The 26,693-nt window shown below is 36.5% G+C and overlaps 2 non-coding genes across 2 annotated transcripts; one reads left to right on the top strand and one right to left on the bottom strand.

The window, feature by feature from the left end:
• The first annotated feature begins 22,331 nt into the window (after positions 1-22,331).
• Positions 22,332-22,448, top strand: LOC147517322 (U5 spliceosomal RNA). Its single transcript, XR_015214703.1, has one exon. It is a non-coding gene; the product is annotated as a U5 spliceosomal RNA (small nuclear RNA).
• Positions 22,449-23,407: 959 nt separating this feature from the next.
• LOC147517321 (U2 spliceosomal RNA) lies at positions 23,408-23,603 on the bottom strand. Its single transcript, XR_015214523.1, has one exon. It is a non-coding gene; the product is annotated as a U2 spliceosomal RNA (small nuclear RNA).
• Between the last annotated feature and the right edge of the window lie 3,090 nt (positions 23,604-26,693).

Raw genomic sequence — 26,693 nt, 5'->3', positions numbered from 1 at the left:
ATATTATTATTAGACCATTGCACATTGGTCAGGGATGGTACCGCCCGAACCCTAGGCCCCAAAACATAAAGGTTAAAGCCACATCGGCTGGATTAGGTTAAGCCCGAGCCGACAAAAAAGTTGCCTGAGTTAAGCTGTTGTGATGTGTTGTTTTATTTGGACTGCCGGTGTTGTTGACACGTTCCTCTCGACTTGTACATTTGTATATAAAAATTGTAAATAAATAAATACCAAAAATAAAAAATAAAAAAAATAAAAATAAAAATAAAAAGGTTTGAATGTGATTTTGTCATATTCCAGTGAATGACATTTTTAATGCCGATCATTTTGATATATCATTGTTTCAATTTGGAGTTAAAACGAATCAAAATTCCACGTTTGAAATTTCGGAATACTTCGGGACATAAGGGGAATTTCTGGAATTCATTTGGGTTTGGGCCAAAAATTGGACCTGACCCAAAATCACAGACCCGTTTACAAAAACCCACACGCGGGGCACCCACGCGTCCAACCCTCACATTTCTTCCCCCTCAAAATCCGGATCTTGGTCTCCCTCACACTCACCTCGCAAGACGCTAACTAGACATTGCTGAATTCAACCCGTGCACGCGGGCTAAACTCCACCAATTCGAACCCCCTTCCTCCGGCACCATCTCCTCCATCACTCCTAGCAATTTCCACCCTCAGAAATATATCTCGATCTTGCTATGGCAGCACGAAGGAGAATCACATTTGAGAGAAATTTTGAAAATCTCTACAATTCCGGGATGTTTCATCCATTTTTCGATGAGGAAATTGCTAGTAGAGAGTGGGAATATCTCTTGCATCGAATTCCAGCTGTTTATTCCGAAGATTTGGTGTTGAAATTTTACAACAATGGAGGTTTCCGGGGTGATAAATTTTGGATTACGGCGGATGGGTTGGAACGTGAACTCTCGCTGGAGTTAATATCGAATACAACACAGATTCCAATAAACTCGATAGTCCGACCACTTTGTTGTTGTCGAATATCGACTCGAGGGACTTAATGTTTGACACGCTTCTCGAGGGAGAGTACAATAATGGCTCGAACTGTGTTTACCAAAGACTTTCGCTCGAGGAAACCAACTAGTCATTCACTCAATGGTCGGGCGTCTAACGTCATTGGAACTTCAAAGACGCGTCGGCGTGAATAAGACATTCTTGCACTTGCTGTGGATCCTCCAGAGAAGAAGAACACTTTCTCGTATGGTCCATTTCACGGGCCATATTCTTCGACAGCGTCAAAACGGTCGACTCCTCTTCTTTGTACTTGTTACTTTCGGCTTATGCTTAACTTAAGGTTTCATCCATTACTCCTTTCATTCCAACAAGGTCTTTCGAGAATTTTGGAATTTTTCGAGACTTGTGTTTTGGACCACTGGGACCCAGTAGCTAGAGATGATATTGAGCGTGATAACGTACCTCCTCCTCCCCCTTCACCACCCGACTATTTTAATGGGGCTACCATGCACCGAATCAACACTCCCATGGAAGCCTTGAGACACATGAACACTAGTATGCGCAGGATGTTTCTTTGTCAGGAAGAGATGCTTACTTCCCAAAATGACTTCCAGCAAGAAATGCGCAATCGCCAAGGCCGTTCCCAGAGAATGATGATGGCAAATCAGCGGCAATTCCAAGATCAATTGCTACAGTTTATAGGCCACATTCGGACCGATCAACTCGGCCGAAGTTCATCGTGGGCCGGCGGCGTAAAACCGGGTTCATCTTCTGCTAACCCGGAGGATTCCCAGTAGCTGTTTATTTCCCTTGGTTTAGAAATGACTATGTCATTTATTTCCTTTATGCATTGCATTTTTAGCTTTCTTGTGATAAAAATATTATATATCGGTTGATTTTTCATAATTTTGTATCTCCAGACGGTTTGAATGAGAAATTATTTATGTTATGCAATTATTGTACTTTCTAATATGTGAGTTTGTTCCTCGATGCATTGGGCCTACTCTCAAAGCCTAACGGTCAGAACCCAACGGACTGATCCAAACGGTCAGAAGCCCAACAATCAGATGCCCAACGGTCAGAAGCTAATTATAAATACAACTCTCCTTTTCCACCTTCACTCATCCCCTTCTCTCACTCTCCACACTTCACACACAAATTCTCATTTTCTTGATCATAATGAATCCAATCGAGCGATGGGAAAAGGAGCAACGCGAATGGGCCATCACAGTATTCGTGATAACAGTGTTTATTATTATTCTCCTGTCACTCATACATAACATGATCCAGAACATCTAGATCTATGTAACCATTTTTTTTTCCGACTTTCATTTTGTATATTAGTATGGTGTGTTAAATAATTCTCACACATTTGTACGGGTTACGTATTAAATGGAGAAGTTTCGTATTAAATATTTGTGTATATTAGTTGTCTTTTCCTTTCTAAAAAAAATATAAAAAAATAAAAGTAAAAATAAATAAATAAATAAAAAAATGAAAAAAACCATCCAAAACTCACCAAATTAATTAATTGATACTCATGCTGTTCAGAGAAAATCGCGCACGCTACAAGGTACGCATAACACTTGTCACACATGCAGCTCGACTATTCTATCCATATGCTATTACTGAGGTCTGATAATCATTTATGAAATTACGTGTAAGTCTAACTACCCTGTGAAACTTTCCTCTGTATTTTCTAACATTGAAACATCTCATTAATTGTTTTTGGAAATCTGACATAACAAGACTTACTATGGATCCCCATTGTTGCTGTTCATAATCACATGGGTCATTAACTACACTTGGAATCCAAATTGGTATAGACTCATAGATTGGTTATAAATCTCTTCTTTTTCAGCCATTCTCATTCAAATAATTCTCACTATCCTTCCCTCAGTAATACTACCAATGGATCAACCAAGAAAAATAATGCCCGAGAAAGACTACCTAAAAGTTTTGAAAGATGGCCGGTTTTATCTTTATTTTGACACCGAAATAATACGTTGGGGATGGACGCCTCTTCTATATCATTCAGCAGCTTTTTATTCCCAAGAATTAGTTTTGATGTTCTACCAATTTATAGAACCTGAGAATGGAAAATTCTACTTCAATGCTTATGGATGACGATTGGAATTGACTAGGGAAATTATCTCCGACATACCTCAAATACCAATGAATACCCAGGAGTTCCTTTTTCCAGAGTTATCATTTGATTCTGTCAAAAGTTTACTAAGAGCTACCATATCTTATGGCGAAGTGGGAAATAGACATCACGTTGTTCTTCAGCGCTCTTCGAAATAGAATCAACGAGTCGTGCTCCACTGGTTAGGACACAATGTGATCGGTACATCTCACCAATCAGAAGTCACAAAGACTCAACTTCACCTACTTTGGAATTTGCAGACTCAAAGAGATGATTTTTGTCTAATCCAACACCTCTGGAACATGATCACCAGGAAAACAAGAAGGTCAGCACCTCTACCTCTACCCACTTTAGTCATGCAAATTATGATGCGTTGGGGTTATCCAGTCATTTCTCCAGAAACACCACTTCAAATAGCACATATTAGCGTACTCCAAACAGACTACTCCACTGGTTTTTGGACTCCTAATACTCTGACAGATGAATAGAACGACCCAAGCTCAAACCCTGACTGTTTCTTTGATGAAAATGCCATGCTAAAGATTTTTAACCCCATGGAAGGCATTCAATTTCTTCATCATGGCATGCGGGAACTACACGCTCGTCAGAATATCATCATTACAACTCTTAAGAATTTCCAAGAACGTCAAGCAAAGCATGATGTTGAACAGGAGGAAATTTTGGAAAATCATTCTCGGTCCTTGCAGAATCACGCTCTCCTTATGGAGAATCAAATTACACTCTCTGCCAACCAAGGGGACATTCAAATGCAGCTCGGCCAACAAATGGAAGAACTAAACAGTCTGGTGCACGATATGTTTCTCCAAGATCAACATAATAATCCATAATTTTCTAATATTACTAAGTCAATAAATAAATAATCGTATATGTTATTACATTTTTCGTCGTATTATGAATTTTGTCTTACCTTTGTGTCTTCTTTTGTATGAAATGCTTAATAGGATTGTCATCATTTGCGTTGTGACTAATATAATTTAACATGTGCTTACAGGAGGGTCTATTCTCTTACATACTCATTTATCCATCTAGTTTGCCTTTGTCGTTACCTATTTCTTTACTTCATCCACTATGACATCTTCATCAATTACATCTTTATCAAACATGGTATCTCCCAAACTCATTCCTGAGCAATTCTTTCAGTCTATGATGGATTCCAATACCTATGGCCATCTTTTCCGTGACTACATTATAAACATCGGGTGGTCTTCCCTAATTCTTCAACTTGACCAAACTTATTCCCGAATCATGAAGACACACTTCCCACAGTTTGCAGATACTTTTCATGACTGGGTCAAGGTAGATTCTATGTGCCCGGCAAACAGAATCATTCGTTCATTGAGGTTTCGGCAATGGAAGCGTCTCGCTCGGTACCTGAGGCATGTTCATTGTTACCCGAAGGATGAAAATATGAAGAATCATTTGAGGAAATCTGGAGACGAAGAATGGGCCAAAATTTGGCGCGATGCTAAGGAAATGCATTTCCTTAAAGAGGACGCCAGACCTTCACATCCTGCTGGATGGTAAACTTGAGCTTGCCATTGTACATATATCTAGCTAAACCTTATGTTTGGTGTGCTATTGTTTTTTCATGTTTCGTATGCTATTGTTTTTCATTATTTCGTGTGCTATGTTTAGTGTGCTATTGAACATTTTATTGCTCTTTCTGAATAATATAGTATGTTCTCTAACCTTTCTGTTCCAGCAATCTAGCCCTAATTTTGCTCACAGTTCTCAGGTACTTTCTCTCTTTAATTATTGATACTTCGAGGACTAAGCATCATTCTGTTGGGGGTGCTTTAACCCTGTAGCAAAGATTAGGCAAATTGTAACCTGTATATAGTTTTTATTTTCATGTTAATAATTGTACTTAGTGACAAAGTTTTATTTCCTTTTCAATGATGAAAATTGTCTAGAAATCTCACATTAGTATCCGAATTAGGATTTGTTTTTAAGAAACTTAAGATAATGCGTATGCAATAGTTTATACATATTTTCATGAACATTCATGTACTGAGTATCATCGATTGTACATAGCAGTAAGTTTCTGGAACCAACGGTTAGTTACTTAAACTATAAATCCTGTGAGAATCTAACCAAAAATCTTGACATGAGTGATTTGTGTGTGATGACACAGAGGAGTAGTTTTCCCAATTAGAGAAAATCACGCATCTACTTACTTGATCACCACCTGAACCCTAGGCGAGAATTTAGGCCATCTTTGGATCGACATAGCTAAAAATTATTATCTGTTACAAATTTTACCGCTAGTCACTCCACTGAACCTTTCATCAAACCTTTCACTTTCAAAAAAAAAAAAAAAAATCCTTACCCGTCTATTAAACCAAATAAAAGAACCTACCTAAGTGATGAGTATGAGAAATAGGATGAAATGTAGAAAGAATAAAGAGAAAGACTTGTCCCAAATAAAAGTCAGTTACTTGCTTCAGGAAAGAAAAATAGAATCATGTTCTTAAGCCATCTAAAAAAAAAATTCATTAGAGGCTTAAGAACAAGGTTGGAAAACTCAATTAGAAGAAGGAAATAAAACAAGGATTTCTCTAGTGTAAATATATGAAGACCCTATTCTCTCATACTCGTAAATTTTGATTATCCATTTCCATTTTCTTGTACACTATCACCTAAGCCCCACAATACCTAATAAAGACCTCTAGCTCAATTAGGAGTAGGGTGGTGTGATAATAAGTAGTAGACGTGATTGATCGACATCGGCTCCTCTGACTGCCATTGAGATGTGAGGAAATGTGTGCCCACTGCACACTAGAGTTAACAAAACCTGAGTGGAAAATTTTTGAGTGAAATTACATTTTGACACATACCTGTGAGAACCCATTTAGGTACACTCTCCAATGGATTCAGAAACAACCCTGCTAGTACATTTCAATGAAAAGTTCACTGCATGCATGATCATATGTAGATGTTTTAATTATTGAATACATATTAACTTGAGTTTCAAAGAAATCAATCCTCGTTCCCTGCTAAGGAGATGTATGGATATCTGAGATTAATTTAGGAAACGAGTTTCTGTCACTGAGTCATTGTAGTATAAATGAAGTTTGTGAGTATCTTCTCCGAAAACTCTCACGAGGCTATAACTTCGTCCACTAGGGAATTCCTAGTGGTTTAAGGCCTTGTTGCATATGGTCAATGCAACCGCGACTCTCTGCTAAAATGAGAATTAGTTAGGACTACACATTTTTTGGCCACTTATCTGTTTTAATGTCTCTTCTTTGCTTGAGGACAAGCAAAGTGCTGTTTGGGGGTGTGATAAGCACCCAAAAGTGTATTATGAAACCCCATTGAGACATATAAATTTGGTTAACTATGTGTTTAATAATCATGAAATAAATATGTTTTCATACTTTTGCAGGTATTCGCAGTAAACATGGAAATATGGTTTAAACCTGCGATAAAGCACGAGGAACGACATATATTTGAATTCTTCCAAATCCGCACAGAAGCATCAAACTTCCGAAGCTCTACCTCTTGAACTAGGATTCTGAATGCGACAAGTGAGCTGCTCAGACAATCAGGGCGATGAACTCTACGTATAGGCGGGAAGTTGTAAAATTGCCCAAAGACCGGACCGCCACTGAACTACACATAGGACCAACTATGCGGGCCTACAAGATTGGATGAGTCATCAATCATGGAGCATGTCAAGACAAAAATGACAAGTTGACACCTTGCATGTAATTAATTAGATTAGGTGTTAATAGTGAAAAAAAGGCAAGGTGTCACTTTGTTTTAATGTGGTGGAAAAAAATGAAGTAAATGTGGTTTGATGTTTCACATGGGAGGAAATGAGATGTCTTTCAAATGGAGAAGAAAACAAAACAAGGGGACACTCCATTTACTCCCTTGACTTCTTTTCCTTACCTTGTATTATTTTAGTTCCTTAGCCATTTTTATTATTTAGTTTTGTTTTGGTAAGAAAAGCTTGTATAGTTTTAATGGAGGAAACTTTGGTTTTCTTCTAGTTGAAAATAAATCAAAAGCAAGTGAGTTAGATAATTAGTATTCTTTTTCCTTTTTCTCTCTCTCTTTTTATACTTTCTAACTTGTAATCCTTCATCCCAAGGATCATGAGCTAACTTCCCCTTGGGGAATTAATCAAACTCATGTGAGGGAAAAATCTTTGTTGTTGATTTGGTAGGTTGTTTAGGAAGAACAACTAGACCTACACCCTATCCCAAAATGATAGTTGGTGTAGTGTCTAGTTAGGGATCAAAGTGATGAGCTTAGAGATAAGTCATTGCTTTGATTCCACTTGCTAGCATGTATGAGCTTAGAGATGAGCCATACATGTTAGGGATCAAGTTTTCTTCTATTAGACTTGTCTATGAGTTCTAGGAAGAATAAAATCAACAAAAAAAGTTAACTTCACATGAGGTGGATTAACTCTCCATATTTTCTTTTAGTAAATCGTATTGTGTTTAGTTGCATTCACTTGAAACTTAATTTTTTTATGTTTGTGTAGAAAAGAAACCTAGTATTAGTATTTAAACTTACTTACTAGTTCCCTAAGAGTAAAAACCAAGTTGTAGTTGTCCTAGACTTTAGGTTAGATCGAATCTTTACTCCAACTATATGAACACGAAATTTTGTGAGTAATGAAACTTTGAAATTGCACTTTTGTCAAAATTAGAAGAGACAATCTCTAACGTAGTAAAAGTGGATATCAGAAGGCCTGGTCATTAATCAATTCCAAAATCTGCACCTATCAGAACTTTCCACTAAAGCTGTATGGGATATCATCCATAGTCCAATGGTTAGCTAACTCCTTCACTCGAAAGGACTAATGATAAAATCGGTAGGGACGGAACAAGAATGGATCCCTACCAAATAACACTTATATGGGGAACTGTAATATGATATGCGCAACAATGACTTTGAGCTCTATCAAAATAATCAATGGGCAAAAACAGTGGTTGTACAGATGAGCATCGAATCCCAAATTTGTCATGCCGAATCCACCAAATTTCCTCATGCCAAACCAACTCCCCTGAATCTGCTACATTTCTCAGAGGATCTTTCTAATAAGTGCTCAAAAAGTGCAATTTAACTCTCGATTATGCCTCTTGTTTAGCCATCTTAGTGGACTAATAGTGTTTGTAAGTTATGTTTTATGATTCTACAGGTGAAAGAGAGAGTTTTGTGGAATGTTAGAGAAAAAGGGTTAAAACGGAGCAATTCAGAGCATTAAGGATCACATAGGAAGCCCGTGGAAAATCATGGAGAAGGTCAAGGAATTGAAGCTATTAAAGATCCGACTTAGACCTATTTTAAAGTCTATTTGGAAGCCCAAGGCAAAAGGATTCGCTGATTGGACCAAAGGCCGTAAAAGAGGATAGAAGGATAGAGCAAAAAAGGGAAAATAGACTTCCGCGTCTGGGACGCATGGATCGTGCATCGAGATGCATTGCTCACGTCTGAGACGCATGGATCGTGCGTCTAGTCGCATGAAATAACATTGTAGCCACTTCCTTTTCAATTTTGGAGATGAAGTTGGACTCTGAAAGAAGTTGATTTGTATTGGGAAACAAATGGCGGTTTGGAATGCTTCTAGAACTCATTGTAACCCCTGTAAATAGGGACCTAAGTGCCTCATGTAATTTGCCAATTCACTTATACTCTTGTCTCCAGAACTTGAGGCAGAGAGATATTAATAATAAAAGATTCGATTTTAACTAGTCGAGTCTTAATAAATTAGTCTTTCTAGTCTTATGTTCTTCAACTCTTCATCTTCTCGTTCTTCGTATTCTTCCTTATTTATGGAAGGCTAATCTTCTCCTTCAAGGGAGTAGATGAAGTTGGTGCTTAATGTTTGATGATTTTTCTGGTTCATGGTGTTCTTCAATCAGGTTAGTTCTTTATGTTTTTTAGTTATTAGTTCAATTGCCCAGACCAGGGGATGGAAGTATAGATTAATGTTTTTATTTATTGCAATCGAATATGATCCTAGTTTAGGGTTTTATTTATTGCAATTGAATATTTGCTAGTGACATGCTTTTATTTATTGTAATTTAATATAATGCTAGAATAGGGTTTTATTTATTGTAATTGAATATTATACTATTATTCTCTATTTTTCTTCTCGTTGTGTATTATTTTAGAGTAAGGGAAGTATTCTTTGTGTTTGCCTTAGATGGTGATTCATTGAATAGCTGCCCAATCTCACATAAAAGGAAAGAAAATATTAATAGCATAAACATAGGAACAGCTTTAAGTAGAGTTATTCGTTAACGATGTTTTGTCCAAGAGGGCATCGGCACTCGCTCAATTGCCTAATTGTAGTTTACTTGTAGAACAACCATGAAGCATAAGGTCACAGATCAAAAGTATCGGTGGATTCTAATCTCTTGAATTCCCTCTTTTATAAATTCTTAATAGTTTAGTTAGTTTAGTTTAGTTTAGCATTAGAATCTGCAATATCTATAATCATAGTTTATAATCCCTCAAACCCCCTTTCCAGTCCTGTCCTTCATATAAACATACACTTAAAAGTGGAACGATACCCTACTCGTCCTTTACTTATTGAGGGATAATTAGGTTTTGATACGCTTCTATTCTGTTCAACGACCATCATCTATCTACATCATCCATATTCCATCTCATACACAAAAAGAGGCGCGTGTCAAATGGCGCTGTTGCCGGTTTAAGTTGTTTATGTTTAACGTTTTCTTTCAAGATTAGAAGTTTGGATCTTAAAGTAATTTTAGCCGCATCATCCATCCTTTTGAGAAAGAGAGAAGCTTGAAGGACATCTCGAAGACAAGATCTACCATCCAGGTTAGTCGAATCTTCATTTTTTTTATTTCATTCTTAGTATAATTGCATTGTAATTTAGTTTTATTACTTTCTTGTATAATTGCATTTAGGACCTTTCCAACAATTGAAGTTGTAAGCCAACACAGCAAAACATCAAACTCTAGTGTTTCTTGTCTGAATCTTGGCAAACGGAGTATCGTCTGTGGGCCGTGGTACTTAAGCAATCCAAGTGATTCACTATAACCCTAGAAGAGACAACTTTAGACAACGGGCGAGATACTAGCTGCAAAGCCCAACCTAGTTGAAGGAAAGTAGTTTTGCATATTAGTATAATTTAGAATAGTTGCATATTAGTTTAATTACAATCAAGCATAGTAGAATAGTGTTCGTCATTTTTCGCATAGCATTTTCTAGTGTGTGCCCTGTCGTCCATATCATCGTCTGGTAAGAACACAATAGTGAACAAGGTTTAACAACCAACTCACAAGAATACTAGACAAGATTGATACAATGGTCGCACGCAATGATGGAGGTGTTATGGAACCAAATAATGGTGAAGCTATCCCACCCATGCAAGCACAACAGAGGAAGAAGTTGAGCGATTTCTATTCGCCAATCATTGGAGACCCACCCAGCAGTATTGTTTTTCTAGAGATAGAATCTAACTAGTTTGAACTTAGAGCATCAATAATCTCTATGCTTCCAAAGTTCAATGGTTCAAACAATGTTCAGCCTTATGTTCACATGAGCAAATTTCTTTCAGTTCTCAGAACTTTCAAGAACCGGAATATCAGGGATGAGAGTATCAAGTTAATTATTTTTCCACTCTCACTCGAAGGTAAAGCATCCGAATGGTTAACTGCACAGCTGATCAATTTAATCAACAACTAAGAGAAGTTGAGAACAAAGCTTATGAACAAGTTCTACCCACCCCAGAAGATAGATGCCATGCAACAAGCCATCAACAATTTCAAAGGGAAGGCGACTGAAGAATATCATTATAGTTGGGAGCGATTCAACAATCTGCTAGTCTCGTGTCCACATCATGGATACGACAAGAGCACACTGGCTCATTTTTTCTATCGAGGACTCTCGATGATGAACAAGCAGATGATACAGTCAATGCACAAAGGCAAGTTTACATCAATGGATGGAGAGGAAGCTTACAACTTTCTTGAGAATTTAGCTGAAGAAACACAACAATGGACTACTAGCAACGAGGATGTCGCTAGCATGGAGGGGGAGCCAAAGCAATTTGGTTACCAAGCACATGAACAATCAGATCAAGAACTGAAGTCTACATTGGCCAGCCTGGCCACCAGAATTGAAACTCTGAGTAAGAAATTTAACCAGTTCTCTATGAATCCCTCCAAGATCAACAAGTCTCAAGCTAAATCTCTCCCAATCATGCAAGCTAGCCGATACTATGAAGTTTGTTCAGACACTTCTCATGCAACTTTAGAATGTCCTGGTTACTATCAACATGCATCAGTTGGAGAGTACAATATAAACTCATTTCAGAGGCCCAACCAAGGTGAACTTTCAAGGCAATTATTGGAGACAGAACGCTGGACCCCCAGGTTCTTAAGATCAAAGTTATATACCACAAACAAGTCAAGCTTCACAGTTGGTCCCTTAACAACAATTATACTCTCAGCAGAATTCCAATACAAGTGGAGGGTTAGTGCCTGATCTTAGGAGAAATTATGCTGTACCTGCCAACCTGGAGAATGCTATTACTTTGCTATCATAGAAAAATCAAAAGTTTGAAAGTGTTCTAGAGCTTATTACACAGTCTCAGCTTAATCTCCTACAATCTCAGGCAAGTCAATGTTCTAGAATGGAGTCTCTAGAGGCCAAAGTCGACATACTCACTACTGCTTTGTCTATAAAGACACAAGCCACTTAACCTAGCTTATTGGAACCAATATTGAGGAGTGAAGATGTATGCCACATTGGGACAACTTCTAGTACTGATCACCTCCATGATCATGTCAGCTCAATTACTACTTTCAGATTAGGATTAAAGATAGACAACAAGGCTGACTTACCTTCTCATGATGATATTGCTACAGAGCAATCGGTCAAGATTTCAAATAAAGTTCTAAAGGAAGTGGGGGAAATTCTTTCCACTTCTAATTATCAAGATGAACAAGACAAGATATGCAAGAATGCCAAAGAGAAAGAAGAGCAGACACATGCTGATGTGTTTGAACCAAAGGCACCTTTTCCTACGTTTTTTGCTCAAAGCAAAAAGGACAAGCAATTTTTAGAGATGAAGGAGGCATTTGAGAAAGATAACATCAATATCCCCTTTCTCAAAGTGATCAAGTAGTTGTCATCATATGCCAAATTCTTGAAGGATGCATACAATATAAAGAGGAGTACTCATGTTCCAAAGCGAGCGTTTCTAGCTAGACAAACAACATCTATTATCCATCAGCAAGCTCCAGTCAAGCTCAAAGATCTAGGAAATCCTACAATATCATGCAAGATAGGAGAAAAATTCACAGGTAATGCTCTTTTAGACCTTGGTGCTAGTGTTAATCTCTTGCCATATCATGTGTACCTAGTGTTGGGCCTAGAGAACCTAAAGCCTACAAAAATCAAATTGAAGTTGGCTGACCATTCTACCAAGATTCCCAGAGGCATAGTTGAGGATGTTCTTGTTCAAGTAGCTGATTTCTACTATCCAGTGGATTTCATTGTGATAGACACCCAGGAGGCCTTCGATAAAATACCAATTATTCTAGGCCGACCTTTCCTCGCTACTGCAAAAGCCTTGATAAATTGTCACAACGGTGAAATGAAGATTAACTTTGGTAAGATGTCCATGGACATAAATATCTTTCACCTATTGCATAAGGATTGTGATGACACCGAAGGTGGAGAGGTGTACTTCCTTGATAACATGATACAAGAATTCGTCCCATTCGAAGATACAATTGAAAATGCTCAATCCACAAAAAATTGTGATGAACCTGAGCCCCACCACGGAGGCGTTGCTAGCCATGTTCTTGGAATCTCTGCAGAAAATTTAGAATTTAAGTGAGCAGAATGGAAAATTGACAGAGAGAGTATCATATCTTGAGAAGATGAACTCTACATTTCAGGATGAACAACAGACTTCTTCCCAGAAAAATCAGTTGCTACAAAATCAGCTTAAAGAAGTTTTGGAAAAACAACAGAATCTAGAAACTGAAATGAGTCTTCTAAAGTATAAAGTGGACCATATTGATAAAAAGCATTGCACTGTTGAAGCTTTTTCTACACCATCATTGTCTGAACGAGAGAAGTATGTGAATAAGAGTGGTGGCGGTGAAAGGCACATCAGATACTATTGTCCTGTTAGAAAGAAAGATTTTTGTCAATCTTCTACACAGAGGAACCACAAGGCCTATCACACAATCATCATACCTGAAATAGTTCAAGGTAGAGAAGCAACTTCACCAGCAATCTTTCCAGCATATCAAGGAGTATTTTTGACAACCTACAAGGTGAGACCTCCTCGTCCTCCAAACATTCGTCAGATTTGGGTAAGAAAATCTGATCTCCTCACTCCAAATTGATAATACATGATATATAGTCTTAGGGATCTGACTTAAAAAGGCCTACCAAAAAAAACAAAATTGGTAAAAGGAAATGTTCTTATTTTGGGGATTAATTTTGATATTCAACATCAATGGTAACATCTTCCCTTTTTCTCATTCATTTCATTTATTTAATTTCTATACATTGAGGTCAATGCATGCATAAGTAGGGGGAGGGTGTACTTGAGAAATGAATTTCGAAAATTAGTTTTCAAAAACAAAAATATTTTTATTTCTATATCAGTAGCATGCGAAAAAGGAATTTTAATGATAGTCTGGGATATAGATTCTATACTGCGTAGTGTTGAGTTTGATAGATAGTTGATATTATTGATTTCTTACCGCTTAGACTATTTATTATGCTCGGACATAGTTTTATTGATAGAATTCTTTATCAAGGCACCACCATAGTACTTATTGGTCAGTTTTGTGTACTTTTGCTAGAAGAGAGATTTAACCCCTAGTAAACTGAAAGTAGATTTTTTAGACTTAGCTCGTGAGACTTGAGCTTTATAACCATTCTTTGGAGAGTTCTTATGAAAAATCCGAGTCTTAGTGACTCAACATCTTTTAGTTCTTTATGTCGTTGTAATATAGTCTCATTATTCATTGATTTGGTTAATCACGAAGTGACATCAACTGAGGAGATAGCTATTAGGTCTTGTAGTCTATTCGAAACAGAGTATCATATTGATAAGTCAAGTAGTGAACCCATTCAACCTTTATCCCACCTAATAGGACCATCATGTTAAACCCTTTTGAGCCATACAATAAGCCATTTTTTTCATAAAACCCTTTACCCTTTACCCAACTCCAGACAAGGAGTATAACCAAAATCTTTATTATTAGCCATACCCATATGTTTCTGAGTATACGAGGGGCACAAGGAGGAAGAAAGAGCACAAAAGGAAGATTACAAGGAAATATCAGAGAGATACAATGAAGACCATCATTCTGTTCTAAGTGAAAGAAGCTAGTGGAAAACAAGCATATCCAGTACTAATCAAGGATATACCACTGAGGTTAAAAAAAAATGAACAGAATAGATGGAAAATCTAAGACAAAGGAAGAATTTTCTCTGTAATACAGAATTTGAAGAAATCTTCCAAAGAAAGAAGCAAAACCCTTTGTGTTTTCAGAAACAACCTTTGAATCCTTTTTACCTTTCCTTCATAAACCAATACCCAAGCCAAGTTACAACCCATGACTTATCACTACAGTATGGTACAAAATCTAGAATAGGTGAGAGGATGCTAAAGTGAAGGACCCGACACTTCATATGTGATTGACATTCTTTCCATGAGACTACTTTTATTCAGAAGTCTGTTTTTCAAGGTAGTATGTAGGATGTTCGTATGCATTATTCTTTTTCTCTACATACATGAGGTAAAATAGTAGACCATCTTCTGAGAGATTCTTTTATGAGAGTATGACCGGTGAGGATTGAAAGTCGAGATGATCTGCCTATGGTAAACTAGGGATTCCATTTCTTGGATAAGAGAGTATAGGAGATTGACTAAGTACACACATAAGCCTTGATTGAAAATTTTGTCAATTTTTACTATCTCCCATCATAATCTATGAGTCTTTGCAGCAATGTAGTTAGTAATAGAGACCGTCTGTTGGAGTAAGCACTAAGTGGGTAAGGAATTTCTCTCTCTGAAAAATACAATCATTCTTAAACATGCTATTGATTGATTTTGTGGGTATATCACCTGAAAACCCTCACGAGACTATAACTCGTCCTTTTTTGGGAACTTAAAGGTTAAAAGCCTTGTTGTATATGGTAAATGCAATCGCAATGCCTGCAAAACTGAGTTAGGATTTTATTTTTGTTATTAGGATGTCATTTTAATCACTTATCTATTTTTTTTATCTTATTTGCTAAGAGACTAGCAAAAGGCTAGTTGGGAGTTGTGATAAGTGCTCAAAATGCGCAATTTAACCCTCGATTATGCCTCTTGTTTAGCTATCTTAGTGGACTAATAGTATTTGTAAGTTATGTTTTATGATTTTATAGGTGAAAGAGAGAGTTTTGTGGAATATTAGAGAAAAAGGGGTAAAACGGAGCAATTCAAAGCATTAAGGATCACATGGGAAGCCCGTGGACAATCATAGAGAAGGCCAAGGAATTGAAGCTATTAAAGATGCGACTTGGACCTATTTTAAAGCCTATTTGGAATCCTAAGGCAAAATGATTCGTTACTTAGACCAAAGCCCACAAAAGAGGATAGAAGGATAGAGCAAAAAAGGGAAAATAGACTTCCGCGTCTGGGACGCATGGATCGTGCATCTAGATGCATTGCTCACGTCTGAGACGCATGGATCGTGCATCCAGATGCATGAAATGACACTATAGCCACTTCCTTCTCAGTTTTGGAGACGAAGTTGGACTCTGAAAGAAGTTGATTTGTATTAGGAAACAAATAGCGGTTTGGAATGCTTCTAGAACTCATCGTAACCCCTATAAATAGAGGACCTAAATGCCTCATATAATTTTCCAATTCACTTATACTCTTGTCTCCAGAACTTGAGGCAGAGAGAGATTAGTAATAAAAGATTTGGTTTTAACTAGTTGAATCTTAATAAATTAGTCTTTCTAGTCTTATGTTCTTCGACTATTCTTCTTCTCGTTCTTCATGTTCTTCCTTATTTATGGAAGGCTAATCTTCTCCTTCAAGGGAGGAGATGAAGCTGGTGCTTAAGGTTTGATGATTTTTCTGGTTCATGGTGTTCTTCAATCAGGTTAGTTCTTTATGTTTTTAGTTATTAGTTCCATTGCCCAGACCAGGGGATGGAAGTATAGATTAAGGTTTTTATTTATTGCAATCGAATATCATGTTAGTTTAGGATTTCATTTATTGCAATTGAATATTTTCTAGTGATATGCTTTTATTTATTGTAATTGAATATAATGCTAGAATAGGGTTTTATTTATTGTAATTAAATATTATACTATTATTCTCTACTTTTCTTCTAGTTGTGTATTGTTTTAGAGTAAGGGAAGTATTCCTTGTGTTTGCCTTAAATGGTGATTCATTGAATAGCTGCCCAAGCTCATATAAAAGGAAAGAAGATATTAATAGCATAAACATAGGAACAACCTTAAGTTGAGTTATTCGTTAATGATGTTTTGTCCAAGAGGGCATCGACACTCGCTCGATTGCCTAATTGTAGTTTACTTGTGAGAACAACCATGAAGCATAAGGTCGCAGATCAAAAGTATCGGTGGATTCTAATCACTTGAATTCCCTCTCTTATAAATTCTTAATAGTTTAGTTAGTTTAGTTTAGTTTAGCATTATAATCTACAATATCTATAATCGTAGTTTTTAATCCCTCAAACCCCCTTTCCAGTCATGTCCTTCATATAAATATACACTTAAAAGTGGAACGATATCCTACTCATCCTTTACTTATTGAGGGATAATTAGGTTTTGATATGCTTCTATTTTGTTCAACGACCATCATCTATCTACATCATCCATATACTGATAATGATAATAATTAGTAGTCTACCTACGAAATGAGTGATGAATTCACAACGTAAGTAAACTAACAACTAAACTTTTACTAACAATTATCAAAGCTTCGACTCTCGATCAATAGTAATGATATATAGTGGAGTAGAGTGATTCGCTCCACTCTTAGTCCTTCCGTATGCTTGTTTTCTAGTCTCAATACTCTACTTAAAGTCAATGAGAGTTTTACTGAAGGAATTAGACTATGATGCAACTACCCACCTAAATGCACTAGTCGGTTATCGTAATACTAAGGGAATGCTACGTTGATTCGATGATAAGGAGTTAGAGGGGATTGATTCCACCTTAACTCAACTTAATCCACTAGCGGCACGAAGTCGTAATCCGAATTGAATTGCTACACGTAACAATCGGTTCTTCCTAATCCCTAATTACACATGGCATTTCTACCAATTTATAACTAGCATGTGAACAATTAAACCCATTCTCATGGTGAACTAATTATTTCCGGGCGGAATAGAAATTACGACGACTCTCACGTTAAACGGAATCAAGCTTTCATCAAGGCTTCTCAACCCCTCTAATGGAGGTTTAGCCTTGAATCATTCCAAATCATTTCCATTTAAATTTAAACTAAACATAATATAAAGCATTGAAATTTACTTAATTAAACAATAATGGAATCTAATTAATAACTAAGAATTGAATGGTAACAAGAATTGAATTTAGATCTAATAAATTGTAAATGGCAAAAATGAAATTGATAAAGGACACTACTTTATTGATCTAATCAAATGAAGAACAAGATCCAAAGGTTTAATCTAAAAAAGGATTTGAAACTAATAAAATAAAACAATTAAATCTAGATCTAGAAGCTATTTTAATGGCTACTTTCTATTCTAAGCTATCTACCTAACCTAACTGCCATTGACTGCCATTAACACTGAGTCAAGCTTTTGTTTTATACATCCAGATCCAAAATCGTGCATGGGCTTGGAGCCATGTTTTGGGCCGAGAAATCGTGCCCAAAACCCAATTCTTTTCAAATTCAAAAAGGCCTCTTCAGCTGCAGTTGGCTTCCACAGACTTTTCGTCCACTTCTGCTCCTCTGATTGGGTCAAGGCTTGGACCATTGCAAAGCTCTTTCCGAGCCGGTCGTTTTGACATAAGGTAGGCCTCATTCTGAGGTCTGAGTCCAAAGATATGGCATTCGAAGTTCTCACTGACTTTTGCTCCTTTATCTCGCTAAAGTGGCACATTTCTGCACATAATGGACTTTGAAGCCTGAAATGCATAAAAACGCGTAATCAGTATTAACTCTTACTTATTATTCACATAATTGGTCTAATAGTATGATTATTAAGGGGTTAAAACTACAGTTTTGGGCTCTTATCATATACCATCTCATACACAAAAAGAGGCGCGTGTCACCTTCGCTATTGCCTATGTGGGAAATTGGCTCAGCTTCGTCTTCACATCATCAAGTGCAAATACTCACCCCCTTTTAGTACATCTTCAATAACATGTTTTCCAATATCATTTTCTGTTGCCAAGCATGCTACCACTTCATCCATCTGTTCAATATCTTAGTCTTATCTCCTAATTGCATTTATGAACTCATTATATATATATATATATTGTACTTCATATCTTTTTCCGCTCTTATCTTATGTCTATACCTCCTGTATCACTCTATTGAAAACTTTAGTTTCTATGCTGTCTATTATATGTTACTCTATAAGTTCTTCACTCATCATCTTAGTAATGTCATCGAATCTCTGTGTGACAATAAATCTTGGTTCCTATTTGGGTTTGTGACTGTACTAGAACAGTCACCAGTAGTAACTTAATGAAGACGATCAGCTGGAATTGTCGAGGATGTGGTAGCTCTTTTACCATTAGACATTTGCAACATTTGATCACTCTTGACAACCCTGATATTCTTTTTCTCTCTGGAACAAAAGCCTATTCTCAATCCATATCTATTCTAATAAACCAACTCAACTACCCACACCACTTTTCTGTACCATCTATCCACACTACAGGTGGACTTTGTCTTCTGTGGAAATCTAGCATTAATCTCTTTGTCCTCTCTAATTCTACCAACTCCATCACTACTGAAATTAATAAAGGATCCCATCAGTCTTGGATTGCTTGTTTTTTATATGGAAGCCCTTATAAAACCCTTAGAAACAAAAGCTGGGACCCTATAAGCAATTTAGAAATTTTCCCCCTACCTATCCTAATTATAGGAGATCTTAATGTAACCACTTCAAATGAAGAATCCATAGGTGGGAAACCATATGAATACCAGGATGGAGAACCTGCTCACACTATTATAAATGATCTTGCTATTATTGATATTGGTTTTCAAGGTTGCCCTTACACTTGGTCTAATAAGAGAACATCACCTGACAACATCCAAAAAAGACTAGATAGAGCTCTTGTTAATACATATTGGTATACCCTTTTCTGGATGCAACTCTTGTACATAAAGCTGCTATTGGATCTGATCATTATCATATCCTTCTAGACACTCAACCATCCCCTAAAACAATGCCAAAACTTTTTAAATTTCAGTCCATGTGGATACAACACCCTGATTATCACAATACTGTCAACTCTGCTTAGAATAAATCTTATCATCAAGAACCCCTTAATCCACTTCATCTTTTTTTCTCAAAAAAGCTTGGTTCTACAAAAAAAGCTCTTAAACTTTGGAATAATACCACTTTTGGAATATTTTTGAGCAAATAAAAGACTTACGTATAAAAATTGCTTCCTATCAAAGAAAGGCACGCACTTTTAAAAACATTTTTCTTGAAAAAACTGCCCTTAATAAACTTGATAACCTTTTTGAATGTGAGGAAAGTTTTTGGAAACAAAAGTCTAGAGATGTAGATATAAAAGAGGGTGACAGAAATACGATGTACTTTCACATTAAGACCCTGAGACACAGAAAATACAATAAGATTGATCATTTGAAAACTGAAGATGGATCATGAGTCTCAAACTCATCCCTCATTGGTAAAGCTCTAGTGTCTCACTTTAAAAACTTCCTTAATGAAGACAAACCTGTAAATTCTACAACCATCCCCTCTCTCTTTCCCCATATCATTACGCAAGATGAAAATGATGCCCTACCTTCTTCTTTTAATCACCAAAGAGGAGGTTAAGTCTGTTCTTTTTGGGATGGGTGCTCTTAAGGCATCTGGTCCAGATGGTTTTCCTACTTTATTCTACCAAAAATCTTTGGATCTTTTACATGAAAACATCTTCAAAATGGTTTCAAATTTATTCACCTCTGCTCATAGTCTTGATAATCTTAACCATACTAACATTGCTCTAATCCCAAAGTTTGTTAATCCGACCAACAGTAAAAACTTTAGGCCCATTAGCTTATGTAACATCTCTTATAAAATCATTTCCAAGACTCTAGCTAACAGGCTCAAAGATATTCTCTTCCCCTAGCATATCACCTTATCAGAGTGCTTATGTTACTAGTAGGCAAATCTCTGATAATGTTATTCTTGCACATGAGATTTTCCACACCATGAAAAAGAAAAAAGGTATCTCTGGTCTTATGTCGATCAAAGTGGACATGTCAAAGGCTTTTGACAGAATAAACTGGAATACAATAACTGAGATCATGAACTCCTTGGGTATTGACCCACATTTAAGTACCCTTGTCCATAACTGTATATCCTCACCACATTTCTCTATCATTGTTAATGGTACACCTCATGGTCACTTCAAATCTAAAAGAGGACTTAGACAAGGTGATCTGTTGTCCCCCCTTCTATTCATTTTGTGTATGGAAGTCCTCTCTAGACTCATAAATAAACATGTCTCTATTAATAACATTAATGGGATTAAAATAGCTAAAAATAGCTCTCCCATTGCGCATCTGCTATTTGCAGATGATGCATTTATCTTCTGTAGAGCTGATATTATGGAAGCAAACTCTGTTCTTGCTATCCTCAATGATTTCTGTCATATCACTGGACAAGAGATAAATTTTGAAAAGTCGGGAGTTCACTTTAGTAAAAATATTCCCATCTATAAAGTTGTGGATATACAAAAAATTCTTAACATGAAAAGAATTGTAATTGGAGAAAAATACTTGGGAACAAAACTCTTTCTTAGCCAGCCCAAATCTGAGATTTTCAATGATTTAATCCTTAAAGTTAACAAGAAGATTTCTGGTTGGAAAAGTAAAATTTTATCTCAAGCCGCTAGAACAGTTCTCATTAAGTCCATAACCTCTACTATGCCTGCCCATCATATGAGCACTTTCCTTTTACCCATAGGTATTACGGAAAAAATAAATGCGATTCAAAGAGATTTCTAGTGGGGAAAACATCCAGAAAAAAATAATCCTTGCTATCTTAAAACTTGGTCTTTCAAATGTCAATCCATAAAAGCCGGAGGTCTTGGCATTAGAGACTCCAAACTTAATAACTTGGCTCACCTAACTAGAATTTTCTGGAAAATTCTTACTAATCCAAATTCCTTAGTAGCTTCACAGCTCAAGAGTAAGTATTTTCCGAATAATAACATCTTACAAACTTGCAGAAAAAATGGATCCTCCTAGTTCTGGCAAGGTATGTTGTATATTCTACCTCTTATTAGAGACAATTCCACATGGCATGTTGGAACAGGTACAAGCATAAATATATGGGAAGACTCTTGGCTGCCATTTGGTAAAATCCCTCCATCTTATCCTGTCAATATTAATTACACTACTGTCTCACATTTGATTAATCAACACAGTAGAACATGGAATTCTTCTATTGTACATTCTCTATTCGATCATGACACTGACATGCATATTCATAATGTTTATCTCTCCACTGGAAATCTAGTAGACTCTTTACACTGGAACCTTACAAAAAAGGCACATATAGTGTTAAATATATGTATAATAAACTAAGCATGCCTGTAAATTTGTTTGTAACCCATTCTACCACTATGTCTTTCTGGAACAATGCAAATTTGCCTAGACACACTCTCCTGGCATGGAAATCTCAGCGAAGTGGACTATCAGTTTATTTTTCCTAGTATTCCTTGTCAGATAGTTCCAATATGGCTAAAACAAAGCCTGGAGCATGACAATTCATATGTAATCCCTTGTTGATATTAATAAAATAGATTTTGATTATAAAAAAAAAAAAAAGTGCCACTTGTCATTTCCAGTGTTTCTTTGTGAAGTAAATGAACAATAAAAGCAGTATATTGATAGTCCCACACTGCTAAGGAGAAATATTGCACATAGTTCACTGTTGGTATTTAAGAAGCTACTCATTTCCCTAAAAACCCATGCAGCCATGAAGTGAGCACAGAGCGAACTATTCGTTCGCCTTTTACTAAAGAATACCGTGTGCTCGCTGCTCATAGTGGCATACGCCAATTTTGGAGGGCTTTTTAGCATTGAAATGCCCTAACAATTCAAAGTGAAAATGTTTGTATTGATTAATATATATGTTATATGCTGCTATAATTTTTGAAGCAGATCTGGAATTGAGACTAGGCGACTGCGAATTCTTGAGATCAAAATGAAGTAACAACCCCTTTCATATCCTCAATGGCGATGGTTAATAAACATCAGATGAGCGACCCGCTTCCTCACTACTGAGCTAATATTCTCAAGGCATAAAACCTATTTGTATAAAATCCTCTTCCTTGAGTTGAAGGTTGGTCTAACACCCTTTCTGTGATGAGAGGTCAAGATTCATTTCCTTTTGCGAGGCAGTGAAGATGATATTGGAGATGTGGAAGGCCACAATTCGGATCCTTGGTTGGGGTTTTCAGTGATACTGTGGTAGCCAATGCAAACGGTAACTTTAATAAAATGACCTTGGCATGACTGACATTGGGGTGGGCCTAACTTTGGAATAGCATGGCATTACTTTGATATGAATTCACCTGATTCACAGTTTTGGGCTACTAGAGCTGATGATGACAACATTGAGGCGTATGGGATTGTAGCATGTCTGAGCTTGCAATTTAATATGCTCTATTGGCATGAGTGATCTGATTTCTCTAACTTTCATTAGCTTCTATACGAGATGGTTTATAACATTTTCTTAGTAATGCAGAATTTGTGCATTTATTGCACATTGAGTTCGGGTCTGACATCAGTTGCTTGTATGAGGGTCTGAAGCTATGCTTTACAAAACTACTTAGCCAACCCGTTATTTTACATTCTGAAAAAGCACCTTGTACATTCGAAACAGTGCAAGGAAATCTTGGGAAGTTCAATAGGGGCCGATTTAAACTGTGAGACAGGTAAAACAAATTATTTGATATGATGTGTGGTACAGGCTATGCAGCTGATGGGCACCCTCCAACAAAACAATACCCTATATTAACATACACTTGAAAATTTCCATTGATTTGGTAGGGTGAGCCAGGCCCAAGCTGTAGTGCAACGCATGGGAGACTTTTGAAGGTTTCAATAGCAAGCTATTATGGTAGGCCATCCCCAGTTAAAAATTAATTTAATATCGTGTGAGGCATTGCCTCACATATCAAATATTAAACTGATAAGAACAGATACTACACTTAATCTTAGCCAAAAGGGCGAGAAAGGTATGAATTGGGAATTGGAAGAGGTTAGTTTTTCTACCCTAATTTTCTACAAATATATTTTTTGTGTAGTCATTGTGGGAGTAAACACATATTTGAGATAAGCAAATAAGAGATAACTAAAAGAATGTGTACAAGTCACATTAAGCTTTTGACATTAAATTGATAATCTGACATATAATCCGAGTGGTAGTGAACCATTTGATCAAATGTATATGTCGCTTAAATCCTGGAGAAGGTTCAGATCCACGCACAAGGTTAAGGATGTGAGCGTGCACACGAACACAGAGAGAAGTCTTAGTGTAATTGTGTTTTACATTGTTTTGGACAGTCAAGAAATCCATGTTAAGATGAATGAAGTCGGATAACCTGAAGCGTCAAGCAATTTTGCCATTGGATTTTTCTCTTCTACTAATTTAGGGCCTACTTGATAACCCATTTTTCTATTGGAAAATCGATATTTTCCCATTTAAACCAATATTTACTGTTGCTTGATGTGATATAAGGGTCTGGCAAATATAAAACCAGTTTGCCGGCAAAACCCTCACGTGATCCTATTTTCCCACTCCAAGCGGGAAAAAAAAATCCAACTCGGGGCTAGATAAATTTTGCCAGAGGAAATCGACCAAAATTTTCTCGCTTCAACTTTACTTGCTAGCAAATCACAATCGCTATCTCTCTCACACACACACACTCTCTCTCTCTCTCAAGCGCCGACGGTGAGTTCTCACTCCCTCTCTCTCAATTTTTGATGGAGATGCTAAAGATGTATTTTCATTCTTAAAAACTCGATCTACTAGAACAAAACCATCGATATCCATGGTTTGCTATTGATCCAATTTTTAGCTACAAGTTTGATTTCGTATTGTATGTGTGATAAATGAGCAAGATTGATTTTTTGAGATCTATATTCTCCTGTTAAGCATGGATTTGCTATTGTTCCGTTTTCTTTTCTTTTTGTTAATCTAAAAATTTCTGATACCTCTTATTGTGCAACTTTTCCAACAATGTTGTAATACTTATTAGTGTTTCTAAATGTCTTCCTCTTATTTCGGGCGTTGGACTCAAATAGTCCCACATCATTTAGTTCGAGTTCTTCGGAGTAGTAAATAATGTGAGGTAACAATCGGTGGTGCGGGATGAGTGGGAGCATTCCTGATCCAATGACAGCAACCTTAAGTAGGACGGACTGAGGCGTTCGCCAAACCACCCCCCTCCCCCAACCCCTTTTTGTAAGTTGACTGGTCAAATGTAAAGTTAGTCAATTTTACTTTTTATTTTTTTTTAGTTTAATTTAAGTTTGGGCTTTTGAATTTGGATTCTACCTTTACAGGCTTTTTTTTATACACAGCTGATAAGAGCCCAAAACTGTAGTTTTAACCCCTTAACAATAATACTTTTAGACCAATTATGCAAGTAATAAATAAAAGTTAATACTGATTACGTGCTTTTATGTATTTCAGGCATTGAAATCAATTATGTGCAGAAATGTGCCACTTTGGCGAGATAAAGGAGCAAGGGTTGGTTGCTAAGAAGTTTTACGATTAAAGGCCAAGATTCAAGGAGAAAAAACCTTTGTAAAGCACGGTCAAAAGCTGAAAAGTCAAAGTCAACGTGGGCAGAAACAGCACACAAAAGTCAACAGAACTTCCAAAGACCGTATCTTTGGACTCAGGCCTCGGAATTAGGCGTACCTTATGTCAAAACGACCAGCTCGGAAAGATCTTTCCAATAGTCTAAACCTTGACCCAATCAGATGAGTAGAAGTAGATGAAAACCCTATTGAAGTCAAAGCTAGCTGAAAAGGGTTCTGTGGATTGAAGAAATTGGGCTTTGGGGGTCAGGCCCAAAACATGGGTCCTCAGCCCATGCACGAAAATGTGGATCTGGTCTCCTCCATTTCCACACACAAGACTTAGCTCTTAAGCATCAATTAGATTAGATAGAAGGTAGCCATTAGAGAATTCTAGATCTAGTTTTGAAGTTTTATTCCATTAATTAGTTTTCAATTATTGTTTTAGATCTAATTTTACCTTTCAATTAATTAGTATTAGAACAAATAGATTATTATTTTAGAATCAAATATTAGTTTATAATAAAGTATTCAATTTCATTCCAATTTAGTTATTTATTTAAGTCTTGTTAAGTTTTAGTATTGTTAAATTCATAAATTAGTTGTCTTTATTTCCTAATTAGTTAATCATACTCTAGTTTAATTATTAGATTCATTTTAATCAATTTAGATCTTAGTTGTAGATCATTTCTTAGTTGTTAATTTGGATTTGAATTATTGATTAGTTAAATTAGAAAAATTAGAATCTTTATGTGATGTCTTGTTCAATTTCATTAGGAAATGATAGTTTTATGAATCAAGGCTAAACCTTCATTAGAGGGATTTGATGAAGCTTTGATGAAAACTTGATTGTGTAGTGTAGAATCGTTGTAAGAGTCTATTCCACTCTAAAAGGTAGTTGATTCGCCATGAGAATGGGTAGAACTTCTTCACATGCTAGTCATTAGTTGGTAGAGATTGCCATGAATGATTAGGGATTAGAACAACCAATTCTTATCGTAAGAACGTAAGAATTTGATTACAACAATCTATGCTAGTTTATTAAGTTGGATTCAAGGTGGAATCAAATTCCCCTAATTCTTTATCTAGATTCAAACCTTAGTATTTCCGTCATTTCGCTATTCGTATCTTGTTATTTGAATTCACATCGTAGTATAATTACACACCATTACTCTCATTAACTTTGGATAGACCAATAGTTGTAGAAAACTTTGGATGCTAAAGAACTAGGAGTGGAACAAATCTTTTACTCTACTCTATTTCGATAGATTCGAGAGTATAAATCTTTGATAAATCTAGTTCAAGCCCAGTTTTAGTTTTACTTGCGTTTAAGTTTCATCATCTATGTGTAGGTAGAACTATATTATTTTTACTTTTATCAAATGTCTTCCTCTTATTTCGGGCGTTGGACTCAAATAGTCCCACATCGTTTAGTTCGAGTTGTTCGGAGTAGTAAATAACATGTGGTAACAATTGGTGGTGCAGGACGAGTGGGAGCATTCCTGATCCAATGACAGCAACCTT

The sequence above is a fragment of the Coptis chinensis genome, chromosome 2 (genome assembly GCF_015680905.1).
Source record: "Coptis chinensis isolate HL-2020 chromosome 2, ASM1568090v1, whole genome shotgun sequence".
Classification (NCBI taxonomy): domain Eukaryota; kingdom Viridiplantae; phylum Streptophyta; class Magnoliopsida; order Ranunculales; family Ranunculaceae; genus Coptis; species Coptis chinensis.
This window is presented reverse-complemented; position numbering and strand designations above follow the sequence as displayed.